General features: G+C 39.3%; 1 protein-coding gene across 5 annotated transcripts in view; it reads right to left on the reverse strand.

Annotated features, from left to right (window-relative positions):
* LOC118206294 overlaps nt 1-12,159 on the reverse strand; it is an 80,208-nt gene that overhangs the window by 62,043 nt on the left and 6,006 nt on the right. Inside the window, exons 2-3 of one of the 5 annotated variants that reach the window (XM_035378795.1) lie at nt 634-878; nt 445-540 (exon numbers count right to left, since the gene is read on the reverse strand). The exons of the other annotated variants lie outside the window; for them this stretch is intronic. The gene's annotated coding sequence lies outside the window, so the exon portion shown is untranslated. The remainder of the gene's footprint in view (nt 1-444; nt 541-633; nt 879-12,159) is intronic. 5 annotated transcript variants of the gene reach the window in all.

The raw sequence follows: 12,159 nt of genomic DNA on the forward strand, positions 1-12,159 counted from the left end.
TCATAAAACTGCACAACTGCAGGAAGAACTCAGTGCAGCTAGAGATAAACCAGTTCCCCTGACTAAAGTGAAATGGCAGCTATGATCTGCTGGTCTAAAAGCCAAGCTATGTGCTGTTAACAAGAAGAAATGATTCCAGAGGGCCAAGCACCATCAATACTAGACCAAAATTACTGGGAAAAGTCTCAAATATATTAACTTAATTCTTTCCTACCTAAGGTTTCTTAAGAAAAACCACAGGTGGCCAAATACATTTGGCCTGTATTGTATATATACTGTTTTTTTTAATCATCAAAAATCAACTCGAGGAGTACAGAACCCTCTTGATGATGACCAATCCCGATATAGGCTACTGTTGATCGTCACAACCTTAGTAGGGCTTCAGCATACGTGTAGTTCTCATACAAGGACAGTTTGCCAAACAGCTGACCCATTGCCCCTTACCACAGCCCAAGTGCTCCCCCTGGTGGTCATGAAGTGCCACCTCCTTTATGAAGGTCTGACCGCAGAAGGGGACACCACAGCGGTACACTGCCTGATCTGTTACCAAAACCAAAGGAGAATGAAGTCAGGATCAAAACCTTTCAGGCAAGGACCTGCAGAGGCCCTAAAGGTGTCTTTTTTTTGCCTCACCAACTCCGGGCTCAAGTCCAAATGGAAATCAAGGCTGGGGGGAAGATATCGATCTTTGCCATCGTGGCCTTCTTCCAAAGAGGGATCCTTCGCCTTACTCTTCACTTTCTTGCTTAGATGAAAAGACGTGGGAACCGGTCTGCTGCTCAAGACTCCCACAGCATTGCCACACCTTTTCCTCAGGTGTCCATCATACCTGGATTTGTACTTGTACTGCTTTCCACAGGAGAAGCCTGTGAACGGTGCTACAGAGAAAAAATGAATGAATCCATTAACCCCTTAGCACACATGCCAAATCTTGCCAATCCTTGCCTATTTAGGGGGTACACTATTTAAAGCTTTGTAACTCCAGATGTGAACACCACAGAGACTTGAAAAATGGCTTAAATGAAGCAAGACATTTGTACAATTTACAATACTAATGCAGATTATTTCTTCCAAAATTCTGAATATGAACTAAAGAGCCACAAATGCAACTGTCTAGACAAAAAATCTAAAATGAATTACTGAGAGATTGCATATATACTGCAGGTTAAACTATATATGTGCTGGATCAAAAACTTCTTGACCATAAAATCTAAGGGTGGATATGTAGATCTACTATAGATTTATGAAGCAAAAACTAAACCGTGTACCCAGCGTCTTCAACTCTATCCAAAATGTCTAAATTACGCATTGCTGTAAATCACAACATATTCAAGGAATTCACTACAAATTATTAGAGCCCGACCGATAAATCGGTTTGGCCGATATATCGGCCATTATTTGTATTTTTTTCACAGTATTTTTTGACGACATCGGGATCGGCAGTTATGCAACCGATGTGTCCCGATTTTAAAATAAGTATAATAAACAAAAAAACATTGATTATTTATCCTGTAGCCTACTTGTCTGTTTGAACGTTGTAATTGCTATTTACTATAATTATCCAGTAGAGGGAGCTCTAATACAAGTGTGAATTGCAGCAGCTGACGTGCTACTTCTGTAATAAGACATTTGTCACTCGTCCTCGTGCCTCATCCAATATTCTCCACAGCAAGACTTGTCTGCACAGATTAGATTGCTGCAATAAAGGTAGCCTATGTATATTTATTTATTTATGTGCACTTCCACACAGATTGCACGTTTTTCTCAACAATACCCAACAATACAATACAACAAAACATGAACATGTGAACGTTCTTAATTAAATGCGTTTATATGACCACTATGTTTATCAATCCTCATTATCAAGCGCGCTAGCTAGCTAACATATTTGGTTAACGTTAGCTAGCTAGCTGGCTAGCAAGCCTTCATGAAGTGGCAGTGAGCACATAAGCAGCGTGGTACATTTCCAGAGGACATCGCTGTATTCTCAAATAAATAACCAGCCAAAATAAAATGTGATTGAATGCATCACACATTTGTTTTTTATCTGAGATAATGATATTAGCTACTATATGATGCTGTGTCAATAGCCAACGCGTTACTGCAAGCGAGTGTGTCATCTAGTCACGCGTCATCGTAGCAAGCTAACCAGACAGTAAAATAATTATAGGAGGCCATTAGAGCAAATAACGAGACATCGATGTCGTGTTAACAGGACATTAAAATGTGTGTTAACATGTAGAGTTTGGTCGTGTTAACACGTAATATTTTTACGCGTTAACAACAAAAACTGACATGTTAACAGGTCACGTCGATTTTCTACACCTTAAGACGTCTCAGCCAACGGGTTGTTCCATTCTTGTCTAATAGGGGTGTTAGAGTGTAGATCAGAACGGTTACTATACCATTACATTAAATTATCCTATTAATTCCTAATAATGTTTTCTAAAAATCTGAAAATAGCCCTGTACCCTATATCACCTGAACTCCTCTGCAACATTTCTCTAATACCTAGTGTCATGTGATTCCTTTGGAGTGTAATTTTAAGTTTCTGTCTCTCTTGTTGATATCTAGGACAGTATAAAAATACATGCTCCATCGTTTCCTGTAGTCCACAATGTTCACATCTACCCGTGGCATGCTTATTCATTCTGTTTAATGTACTTTCATTGGTTTGACTTCTTCTATCCAGCTTAGAGCTAAAATAATAGCTTTTTGGCTGTTGCTGTTCCCAGCCGAATAGTTTGTAGAGCACACAAACCAAAATATTAGGCTATGCTATGGCTAACCTTAAGTGCTTGTAGTTAACTTCATCATGATGATGCTGTTTATCCCATTCAATTTCAATATCAATGTCAACTAGAAGAGTGCACTCAGTAGAGTGCAGATCTCCGCCAGGTGTGTTAGTTTTGTGATGCAACAATAGAGGCTACACAATCAATGAAACCAGACAAATACAATATTACAAGTTTTTACCATGTGCCACTCAAAATCCCAAAAACGCCGATTCAGTGAGGTAACGCTAAAAAGGTTGACGTTATGGTCTGGCACTTTTGTTTCAAATCTGGACAGGAACAATTCCAAAAGGCCAGCGATGTAAAATATCAATTTCAACTGTTGATTGAATTGATTCAACTGTTTCATTTGTTTGTTCATTTTTAATGTTTAAAGCAAAATAAAGAAGTTATAAGAGCTAGGTTTAACCAGAAATACTTGTGTACAGTCTCATTATTCCGACAAATCCGCACGCCGGCTAATGCATTGTCGGCAATTTAAATCAGCCATCTGGCGTCATATGCAGTTATCTTAACGGATTTATTGATTTTAAATGTTAAAAAAATGTTCATATGACTCTGTTGCACTTGACTATGTTAACATGGTCTAAATCAGCACTGAAATACATGCCAATGTACTATTTTGCCAGAAAGTCTTGTAGACCTTTATATATAAAACGAATCGTGGAATCGTCATATTGAACTGCTGAATCCGATTTGACTAAGAAAATTCTGAGTCGGGCACAGCCCTAGAATTTATGATAGTTTGGCGGGCCTGTCTCACATCATGCACAGTTTGCACGCATGCACACAGGGAGGGCTCTTCCTATAGGCAACAAAGGCGGCCAAAATTACAAAAAGCTAAATATTTTTGCCAGATCAGATGATATGTCTATAATTGTTAATAGTAATTAAACATCCGTCCCTGCTGAAAGTTTAAATTGGCTTCTTCTAAACCAAACCTCTGGCTTACGTTTCATACACGTTATTTCCTTTACGGTATACGTTGGTGCCTGCAGGGTGCCTGTAACGAGTGCATAGCATGTGCTTAGACGGCCACATCAGTAATTTATGCACAACCTCAGTAATTTATGCATGACATACTCCCTTGCGTTGTTGTTCGACATCATTGATGCAACCCTCCTCATGAATATGTACAAGTGCCTTGATTCAAGGTCCCTCATTGGCCACAACCAGAAAATGCACTTTAACGAGTCGATTTTTGTTGTGTTAACGCGTAAAAATATTAAGTGTTAACACGACCAAACTATACGTGTTAACACGCATTTTAATGTCCTGTTAACACGACATTAACGTCTCGTTATTTGCTCTAATGGCCTTCCATATGTTTTTCCATTGACTCTCCATGGGTATCGAAAACACGTTTTGAAGCTCAATGGCGGGCGTGTCCATGTTGTCGATTTGGAGCCAAAACCATAGAGTTCAGTGGTTCTGTGATTTTTTACAGTGATTGACAGTCCGGTGCGGAAAAGCCCATCAACCTGAACGTACTCGAGGTAAGCTGACTGCCTGCCGTTATGTTTTAAATATTATCAAATGTTTACGGAGTTTAATTTCCATCCGTGACTGTACTGTGTCATGTAATCACATTATATGTATGACATTAATAATAAAATTATGTTCCGTTATCTTCAATTTATGTTTCTCAGCAAAACATCACCGAATATGCTTAGCAAGCATATCAGCTTGCGAGTGAGCTAGGTAGGCTATCCGTGCTTAGCTCACGCATTAGCAATATGAGCCACAGGGGAAGAACATCGACTACACTGATAGTCAATCAATAAGAGATGTGTATTGGTGATTTTTGACTAGGCTAATTTTCATATGACTGTCTGGTAGACCTGCTGTTAACTGAGCAAGTTATCACCGTAGGTTTTCGCCACAGTCAGTTAACGAGCCAATAACTGTTACTCCACCACCATTTCTGGTGTTCACTCGCTGGGTGATGCTAGCTGACCGATCGTTTGCAAGTCACTTTTAAACGAATAAAAATGAACACTGTCAGCGGTGATTAACAAATCTACCAAGTATTTTAATAACTGATCTGCAGGCGTGTAAATATGAGAACGCACTTTGTGTAGAGCAAGTTTTCCACCTGGTGCATGAAGACAAAATTAATGTAGGCTACATTGAATTTCTAATTATTTGTTTTTTCCTTGTAGACCATCAAAACCAATGGAGAAAAGCCAACATACGCAAGGAGCCCCCAGGTCCGATTCTAAGAAGCACTGGCTTAAATGCTAAAAACGTGTTGCTTTCTAGATGCCAGTCTTACAATGATGGTTAATTTTGTTAAATTATGTGAGTGTTATTTCACCGTGTGTTGTATGTTATCCAGCAAATTAAGTCATAAACCTTAAGACTCTTAATTCGCTTCGTGAAACTGAAAATTCTGCAGTTTATTCCAAAATCCGGATTATAGTAGTTTTGTCACATCAGTGAAGCATGGCCCAGGTAGACATTTACAGAATGTGCACGACTGACAAGCCGTCAAACACGTTTGACAGATTGAATATTTGCTGGATAAGGTTAGTTAGCTTGCTAGTCAAATGACTTGGTAGCCGAAGTTGCGAACTGTTTTAGCATACTGGACTACCAAATACAGCAAATAAGCGTTAGCAGATTACCCTTTCTGCCAACTAATTATTTGGTTAAGTAGGCTAAAGGAAATAGTAAAAATGACTTGGCTACCGAAAAAACTTCAGAGGAGGATTATTTTATGGTCGATCAGTGCAGCTGTAAATAGCACACGCCATAATGAAATCACTACGAAATGGGATATCTGCATTTTCTGACCGCACAGGTGGACCGTGGTCGGAGCCGCAATGTCAAGGCCAAGAGGCGCCACCTCCCACCCCAGTGACCATAGACTGTAGCCCATACTGTAGCTTAGTCCTCTGCAGTAATCAGGAAGTGACGCAAACTGTACCTCATTGGTCCACAACAAATATTATAACAGTGCCCAAATGACACAATAAATCATGAAATCGGCCCATGGACAGTCATAAGACGAATAAAATACACAGATTGTGACTATTTGTTCTTGTGAGAAAAATTTATTGACTGCGTATTTTGGCCGCATTTGTACCGTAGACTTACATGGAAACCAGATATGGACACACCTGTACTGCAGCCAACCGCAGTGGCGCTAGTGAGCAACGTCTCTCAACCAGACCAAGAAGTGAGCTTCAAAAATGAAGTCTGGTTTTGGCCGCTTGGATAAAACACTTCTAGCGTAGCTCATTTTAAGCCATGTTATCTAGCTTTGTCGTGATAACATGAGAGAAGGATTGCTGTTGGAGAAGTGAATCAACCAACAGTTAGCACAGGTAACCTGCACGAAAGCGCATTGTAGTTTTTTTCACCACCGAATTCTTATGGACCTTACATATTTCATCTAGTCAATTTAATTTAAAGCACTGTCACAGATGGCCAGGCGATACCTCTCTGCACCACCCAAATCTGTTCCCAGCGAGAGGGTGTTCAGCACAGTGGGGAACATTTATGATGAGAAAAGGAGCTCCCTCCTAGGTCGAAATGCTAAGAAGCTCTGTTTCCTATAGACGCTTTCATCGGACGCATGCGCGTTGCCAAGGTTATGCGCTTGGCCCTAAGTTAACTTCCGCTCTGTGTTTGTTTATTATTGGGTTTGTGTTCCCATGGCTAATATGACACCGATTATAAACGGAGTGAAAGTTAAACTGATGAGCAGACTGATGTTAGGCTCAGGTTGTTAGGGTGCTGTTGCGTGCAACCTGACCTCAGGAACAAACTACATTTCGAAAATTTGTAAAAATACATAATTTAAATTTGTAAAAAATACATAATTTAAATTTGTAACTCCACTAGGGAATTGTGAAACTAATTGCTTGAATCCCTGCGATTATTATAGCTGGTGCTTGCTCATTGTTATTTCGTATTTTTGAGAAATACCTGGACATCGTTACCTATTAAAATGTAAGTCCTATAAAAATGCACATAATAAACTGTATAAAAAATCAACTTCATACATACACATTTAGTAATACTAATACAGCTTTATTTACTAAATCAACTTAAGACAAGCAACACGCTCGTAATTATCTCATCGCGACCCATTAAAGCCAATGGCGCAGACGTTGCTTCATAATTTCAAACCGCTTTCCTAATGGCTATTTTGTGTCCTGCGACTTGGGTTACAACAGTGAATATGTACGGCTTCCTAGACCTGCTGATAGAGACTACCCTTTCTCATATTAAAATAATAATCTTGAAGATTTTCATTAAAATAAATGCCTGTTAAATCACTATCTATCGCCGAATTAGGTAACACAATGGTGATTGAGCCTATTATTAATTTATATTATTATAATTATAATAATTTACAATTAAAGAACTGGGTGTCTGTGGTGACATTCCCGTGAAAAAATCACAAGCGGTGCATAGTTAGTGACGCGTTTTCCACCACCCACTATGGTTGGTCCGCCAGAGAGGGTAGGCGAAGCTAACGCAACAGGCTCGCGCTTCAACTCACTTGTGTGTGAGCGGCGTACTGTTTTTTCTGGTGTCTCCTAGCGTTACAATAACAGGGCTTATGGAACCCTAAAAAGTTTTTGTGTAACATGAGAGGTCATATTATTTGTTGATGTAGATTTCGTATTACATTTGATGAAAATGTAACGTTACTAAATTAAACACCTATTTGCACAGCTAATGCTAGCTACCGGACCATGTCAAGAAAGGCAACATTAGTTTAAACAATGTTGCGCACAGTATCCATCTCTCATATTAGGTAACGTTGCGTTAGCAAGCTAGCTAATGTAATTAACACAATCTAATGCAGAGAACCTACTTCTCAGGGTGGGTGCAAGACCCCGCCCCCCCCCCCCCCCCCCCCCCCCCAAAAAAAAACAGTTTTGATCAATATAAAACAGATTTATTTACATTTATGTAATCAACTTTTTAGGTAACAGCCATAGGTGTCATTTACACTGGGGACGCTGGGGACATGTCCCCACCACTTTTTGAAATGGACGATTTTGTCCCCAAAAATGGCATATGTCGAAGACTGTTTAAAAAATGTTTTTTTTTTTTTTTCATCAGAGCCCTTATGTCCCTGGTAACAGCCTACCTGCCAGCTTCGTCCGAGTCTCCACTAGCATTACTTGTCACTCCGTCACTGTTATTGCTGGCATCAGCACCCTCTCTGCTCTGTTCCTCGCTGGGGATATTGATAAATTAAGCGAATTAACACCTCTTTAAAAACACGCAATGCAACCTATGTGTCATCATGTCATACACTAACGTTAGTTAGTAATCGCTGGTTTGTTATCAGCAGAGCATTATTTACATTTAGCTATCGATAACTAACGTTAGCTAGCCATGTGATAAACAGGCTAAAGTCAACTGAATGCAGGACTGGAGGAAAGAGCGGGTTAAGCTAGCTAGCTAACGTTAGCTAACGAGTAAGCTAACGGTAGCTAACTTCTTTCCACCAGTCCTGCATTCAGTTAGCCTGTTTATCACCGCCAGATGTTAACGTTACTTGAGCTATATCCACAGCAACCTATTATTTATTAGTATGAAAACTTTCCTTCAAACTATCTTTCAGTGGCTAGCTAACCTTTAGCTAATTTTAGTCAGGTTGCTTACCTAACGTTAGTATTCCCGCCTCCATGCTAAGCTCTGACTGGACTCTGAACTGCTGATCACCCTGCTCCTGCTGTGATGTTAGTTTGGTTATTCAGTTTGACGGTGATGTTCTCATCTTTCTGTATCCTGTCTCGGCATTTTTCTTTTTCGGTTTTGGGCGCCCAAAGGCTTCTTTCTCCCATCCACGATGGTAACGTTCGTTAACTATCGTTATTCTCCTAACGTTAGTCCTGTCCTGAGTCAGTCAGTTTTTTTGTACGCTCTTTGGTGCCCCCGCTGAAGTGGCGCCCGGGTGCATTGCACCCTCTGCAACCTCCCTCGCTGCGCCGCTGATCTAATGTCAGCTAACAATTAGAAAAAACGCTAGCTAACGCTACCTACCAGTACTGACCTCGCAAACCGTCTCTCGAACGCAATGCTACCTTGTTGCAACGTTGCAATGTAGCTAACTAAAGGCCAGTTCAGATTAATGATTCGCAACGAGACTGGATGCAACTTGCAAAATTCCAAGACGTCTGATTGTAAACGTTCTAAAACTGCACGTGGTGATTTGACAAGGTGGGTTTTTGAGACCCAAGGCAACGGCTTCAGACGCTCTGCAACTAACCAGTTCACACCGCTGCAATTTTCTCTGCAACATTCTAAAACTGTTTTGTCTCGTTGCGAATCATTGATCTGAACTGGCCTTAACGTTACCGTTATTTACGTTGCCATCAAGTTCATCAATACATTATAATGATCGGAATAAAGCCTTCTTTTCTCTGCAACATTCTAAAACTGTTTTGTCTCGTTGCGAATCATTGATCTGAACTGGCCTTAACGTTACCGTTATTTACGTTGCCATCAAGTTCATCAATACATTATAATGATCGGAATAAAGCCTGGGTATAGGTGGAGCAGAGTCTGATTTCTGTGTAAAGATGTCAAGCCGGAGAAAACTAAATAAAAGAATACGGCAGTTTGGATGATCGTTGTTATTATTTCATTACACTTCCTCATATGTTCCGCCAGCCCTGATTCCTTTTTTGATGAAATCTCCTGTTTTTGTTTTATTCTTCATGTTCCGTTTGCTAATTTAACACCCAGCTCAGCTTTATCCTCGAACAGTTTAGCTAGCAAAACCAGAAACACAAGGGGTAACATTTTGCAAGGCAGTTTCAAAAATATCACACAACAATCATTCACGAAAAAAAGTGTTTATTGTGCACGAGATACATAATTGCACGAGCAACCGTGAATCCCGCGAAATCTTCGCTGCAGTGTAAAGATGTTCAAACCGGGCAAAAGGTGGATAAAGAACGTTTGTGGAAATTGATCATCACTAATTCTACCCCAGGTCTGCTACAGCATTTTAACCCGGCTCGGCAGTGTAAAGACAGGTTAAGTTAGCCTAATGTTATACAATGAATGAGTATGTACATAATGTTACTTTTATAACGACCATTTTTTATTCAGTAAATAGTGTTATAGTTGGCGTGGCCCAGGTGCCAACTGACTGACGTCACACAGGCGACACTGGTTGGATCTATGGGAAGTGAGGTCCAAAAACACACCTGCAATTACTGCTTCTCGCCATTGGTACCGCCAAAGATAACAAAACGGAAATCTTCGAGATTGTAACTTTAACCTCAAATACGCACAACAGGATACTAGCAAATTTATATCAAGTTCCATTCATTTATATGGGGTGGTCGATACACGTCCCCTTAGCAACCCAAAGCTAGCGCTGGACCACCTCTGACTTATTTGCCGGTACAGAAAAAAAAATCGTGAAAGTAGTGAAAAAAATTACGTCCGGAGGATAACAAGGACATTTTTTCCTACATAACTAGGTACAGGTTGTTACCAATATTGCGCCTATTTCATATATAGTTGCAAATCAGTTTACGTTTTCTTGTCTGTCGAACGAAAGTGGTCGAATAGGTGCTCTCACTCTAGCACTGACTTTGTTTCAGGTAACAAACTCATGATAAGCGAAAGCTAATAGCTAGCTGACCAGTAACAAGCCTTCAATAGTTAAAAATTAACGAACTAAATTGATTGTAGCTAGCTAGCTAAACGTAGCTAACATTGTATAAATTATACACAGTAACGTTAGATCAGTGCTAGTAGTTGATACGCTTTAGCTACGTTTTGAACTAATGTTATACCTGTTTCCAATGACTTGACAGCGTTACATTGCCTGATCATTTTTTGTTGTGATAACCTAGCAAGATGACCCAAACTATTAAGAGCCACAATGTTTTTCCATCAATGCATGCTATACAAATAAATACCTACAGTAATTGCATTGGCTACACATGCTGCCCACTAGCCCCAGTTTGTGTCTCATGCAATCATCGTTTTTAAGCAATGTCATAGAAAGAGTGCACTTTTTACACAGGAATGTGCATGTAACCAGAATAGTTATGGATTCTGCAAGGAATGTATGATGCAAGGTGCAATACTGTCAACACTATCTGTTTTTGTCACATTTTTCTGGTAGTGTAACGTTATCGCATTTGAGTTTGCCCGAGTAACGGTTCTTTTCTTCGACTGGTAACCCCAAAGAATACTGGCTAGACAAAGTTTTAACTAGCTAGCTAACGTAATTTGTTATTTATTTGGCTTGTTATCAGAAATAGTCTAGAGGGACTCTGTTGTGATTGATTGTTTGCATAAGTCTACCATAAGTTAAGTTAGGGCCAGAACAACGCACATGTGCAGTTACGTTTGTTTATGTTGTTACCGTTGAAAGCGTCTATATTATAATCTGCCACTGCTTGAGTGGCAGTACTAGTAGAGAACAGCTAATGGTGCCTGAGCTGCCAGACTGCTAAAATAGCAGTTTAAAAAAAAGTTCAGTTCATGTGTGAATTTAATATTTACTTGTTTGCTTGTTCATTGTATAATTTAAAGTTAAATGTTCTTTTCATATATTGAAGTTTAATATATTTCATTTAATATCATCGTTTACATTTTTTTATCTATCAAACAGTTCTTGTGTTCATTTTTATTTATTTGTTTGCTTATAAGTTAAATGTTCTCAAATATAGAAACTTTAATAAAATGTAAGTTTTTCAAATTGATTTGAAAATGTTGCACTTTTTGACAAAATATCTGTCAAAACATCGGTAATCGGTGGGCTAGGACTCTCCAAAATTGGGATTGGCATCGGACCCAAAAATCTGGCATCGGTCGGGCTCTACTACAAATCAACTGTTTTGACTCAAGAAACTCGCTGTTGCATCATTTTCAAGTGGGAATTACAAGCTTTCCATCAGTCCAGTGGTCTAAAATATCTAGCGGTCAAGAAACATATCCAAATCTCTCCAAAAATAAATAAAATGCTTTTTGTCCATTATAAAGCATACAAATGAGCCCCTTGTGAAGGTCTAAGATGGAACATTGCTATCAGTACCTAAATGTGTAATAATTAGGCTAACTCCTGTATGTATTTCTATACTCTGTACTCTCATATGTATGCGTATGGGGATGGGACAACATGAAAACAATTTTCAACCGTCCACCACGTTTTGGCAATGTTCCAACTCACGTCATCACTGTTGCATGCTTCACAAAAACTATTACACTACTAACGCTTACATTACAGTGTGAAATATCCGCATTATATAATACCACTAACCTATTTAAAGACACTCAATTCAAAAAATAACGTATATAACCAAAGTATTTTTAGCAGTAATACTTATATAGCAATGATGAAATCTTATCTATGTTCAGTAGGCTAGAT

Source organism: Anguilla anguilla, chromosome 10 (genome assembly GCF_013347855.1).
Source record: "Anguilla anguilla isolate fAngAng1 chromosome 10, fAngAng1.pri, whole genome shotgun sequence".
Taxonomy (NCBI): domain Eukaryota; kingdom Metazoa; phylum Chordata; class Actinopteri; order Anguilliformes; family Anguillidae; genus Anguilla; species Anguilla anguilla.